The 3,553-nt window shown below is 40.6% G+C and overlaps 1 long non-coding RNA gene across 1 annotated transcript; it reads right to left on the bottom strand.

The window, feature by feature from the left end:
- Positions 1 to 1,349: 1,349 nt before the first annotated feature.
- Positions 1,350 to 3,166, bottom strand: LOC128446242 (uncharacterized). Its single transcript, XR_008339562.1, has 3 exons — positions 3,032 to 3,166; positions 2,764 to 2,847; positions 1,350 to 2,326 (listed from the first exon to the last, which is right to left on the bottom strand). It is a non-coding gene; the product is annotated as an uncharacterized LOC128446242 (long non-coding RNA).
- Positions 3,167 to 3,553: the final 387 nt, after the last annotated feature.

Raw genomic sequence — 3,553 nt, 5'->3', positions numbered from 1 at the left:
CAGTGTGTGTGCGCAAGAGAATGTGCACCAGCAGAGCTCTGTTTGTTTGTTGGCCCAGCCGTGTTTCATTTCATGTGTGCGCTCGGCTAGCTCATGGCAGGACATTTGTGTTGAGGGTGAATGCATGAAGGAAAAGAATTTGCAGTTTATTTTGAATGTGTGAATGGCTGTTACCCGGTTTCATGGATGGCATGTCATGGCACCTTTCCCATGTCCAGTATTTACTGTGCAAAAGCAGCAGGGTGCCGTCCTAATCCAGGCCGGGATACATTTCTACTCTTAACCTTGTCGTCTTTAACTGTGACTCTGACAATGACAAGAATGAGATCGCAATGTTCAGGACCTCCGCAAACCTAGCGTGGGACGGTATGGGGTGACCACCACACGGCCTGAATAAGCAACGATAGAAAATAAGGTGAGGTGATGAAACCCGCTGACATTAGTGCTGAAACAGCGATATTTCTTGCTGAATCACACACAAACATTCTTCACATAGTCGTCTGGCTGCAAAGAACATTTTGTCTTTAAAATGGCACACTTCCACGCCAGCGTCGAGTGATAGCTCAGTGTGAATGAGTTTTTTCGTGTGGCTCTGCGGTGATTTGTGCTTAAATTTTTGAAGCGTGTTCCAATTGTGCTTCTCGCTCGAAGATGAATGTGTTCGGCCCAGAAACCTGTCAAATCCATCTTATTCAGGCTATGGGCGGAGCGTCTCACACTCCAGCCAAAACAGTTTGTCTTGCCCTAGTTTGGTTTCTTTCTTCCTCTTCACACTGTCAGTCACCTAAACCCGAGCAGCTGGGAATGTTGTGTTGCTGATGCACCTCCTCTGCGTATTGACACCTCGCAAACTCAAAGCTCACCGACAGCGCCAGGGGACAAATGATTTACTCGTCAAAGAGGCTGTGGACATGCACATTAATGAATGATGAATTACACTGGCTTAAATGACTCAATATGCACCCGGCACATGTTGTGTGTGGCAGCTAAATGTCATTGTCGTTACACGCTGGTACAGTGTGAATATAGGATCAAAGTGTCACAAGTGTGTTTACATGTGCTTTTACATTTGGCCTTGACGTTCTGAACGTGTACCAATGTGTTGATTTTTTTGGAGCTGGCAATAAAACATTTTATGTAATAAACATGATGTGTGAACTGCTCTGCTAAAACATATTCATCTAACCTGACGATGGACCAAAACTATGGTGAAATCCTTGTATTGCATGCTCATACTTTAATGTTTTTCCATCTATCAGTTATGGGTCTGTTCATTGATGTGTGTTTATCACTATGACTGAATAAAATTCTAATCCAGAATAATCAGTAATTCAGCAACGACACTTACCTCAAGTCATGCATTCATTTTATGCCTATTCCAGTTTATACACGTTTTTTGCATTTATATGAACTACAAACAGTGACACATTTCTACTATAATGAATTGCATTTTATATGCACACACAATTACTAACATATACATATAATCACCAATCCCTCATCTCATGCTGCACATTTCTTATTGTATCACTGAAAGAAGTTTGGTTCAGTTAATTGATTATGAACTGTCAATGTCAATTTATGAGTATGAATGCAAAGACGATAATCCTAAAAACATAAACATTTTAATTAACACAATGTGCAAGTGCAATTTTATTTAAATGAAAGTCTATGAATGATAATTTACTTCTGAGGCCATAAGTGACTTATTTTCCTACTGTACAGGTTATAATGTTTAGTTCTATAAATGTTTTGTGGCAAACATAAACATTTTAAAGATAATATATTAACCTGAATCAAGTCGATAAAGCCTATTCTCTATTTTACACATAGCAGCAACAAGATAAATCAGCATTTAAGTATGAATGGATTCATTTGCACATGTCAATTACACATTTATTGTGATTGAAGTGTAAACTCCCCAAGAATTGTAAAGATCATCACTGACCCTGACATTTTATTTGATATCATTTTATATGAGGGTATGAAAACTTGTGAGCTGCAGCTGAAGACACAGCATCTGTGGTGAATAATGATGGAATGCAGAAGCAGTGTTAGGCGCAAGAAAAATAAAAAAAGCAGAAGTCGCCCAACTTGTAATTAAAAAAAACATAACCATCAACTGTCGGTATGGGAACAAAACAGAGCTAGGCCACTATCAATCTTCTCTGATCCACAATAGCTCAACACAGTTCGGGACAGGTTGAGCGGCTGTAAAGCTCATCTCAAAGTTCACGACCCTGGAAAACCGCGGTGAGGCTGTGAAGCATCCGAGCACAAGCTGTTCTACCATCCGAGAGGAAGGACGGTCTCGGAGGAGGCGTCCCTACAACATGCGAGTAAAGGACAGGACAGGTGTGAAATGCTGTGCAATACATTTTGAAAGCTATATTAGTAATTCAAAAATAATTATATACAAGATAAATAGATGGTAAATGTTAACAAAAGAGGATAAAGTCATATAAAAACTAGACTGGCAATCAGAAAACCATACACCTCGGCCAACACCCAATAGTCCTCTTAAAAAGTGAATACAAGGGTTTTTAATAGGTTCCTGCCTGACCCACACAACATGTTTCAACCAAGTTCCGTGATAATCAATCCAATAGCTTTTGTGTGAAACTAACAATCAAATAATGCAGATGAAAACGTTAACATCTTGGTGGGGTAATAATAATAGTGGTACTCATGACCTGAAACAAGTTCAAACTGGATGATTATGTAAAGTCAGTTTAATCCATTATTAAAAGGTGTCTGACTCACCATTGTGCAAGGTTTTGGCATCACCTGGTTCTGGCTCTGGTTCACTATTGGGACGTCAACATGTCAGACACGCCTGAGGGAAGACTGGAACGAAGAAAGTGACAATTATTTTTTACTTAAGGACTGACATGGATATAGGTTAAAGCCTAAGGTCATTTGGAAATTCTCATTTGAGCAACATTAGTTAAGAGGTTGAAAAGTTTCTTCTCACTTCAACATGTACCGTGTGCATTTCTGAGAAATCGATGTGGAAACTGTAAACACTCACAGGACTGTAACCTGACAGGACTCCCACCAACACAATGTGGCCGTGAGAAAGAGGGAATCTGCAGCTGGTCAGGTGACACACTGGGTACGCCTCGCAAAGCTGTTTTCATATTAACATAAGAAAAAAATATCGCCGTCTTAGACATACAATGTTTGGTTTTCCTCAAGCCGTGTGAATTCCACAAATGTTTTTACAGCCAACAAGGATAGTGTGACTGTGACAAAGACTAATAACAACTAGGGCTACGTTGTAGCACTTGCGGGCCCGAGCACCCGCACATTGAAGCCTGTTGCGGTCGGTGGAGAGAGCGATCGATGACCAAGCGCACATCATCGATCGAGCATGCACTTCTCCACGTTAAATGCGTTTTGCGCTCTGCGGCAGTAGGTTTGCCAGTAGGTGGCGCCATCACTATTATTACGCACAGACATATATATCTGTTCATGTAGGCGCTCTGATGTAGCGTGAGCAATTTTGTGTCAATTGGACAATGTTAACACAACTTAATTTTCACACTGATCA

This window comes from Pleuronectes platessa, chromosome 8 (genome assembly GCF_947347685.1).
Source record: "Pleuronectes platessa chromosome 8, fPlePla1.1, whole genome shotgun sequence".
Taxonomy (NCBI): Eukaryota; Metazoa; Chordata; class Actinopteri; order Pleuronectiformes; family Pleuronectidae; genus Pleuronectes; species Pleuronectes platessa.
Note: the sequence above shows the minus strand (reverse complement) of the source record. Positions and strands in the feature narration are given on the sequence as shown.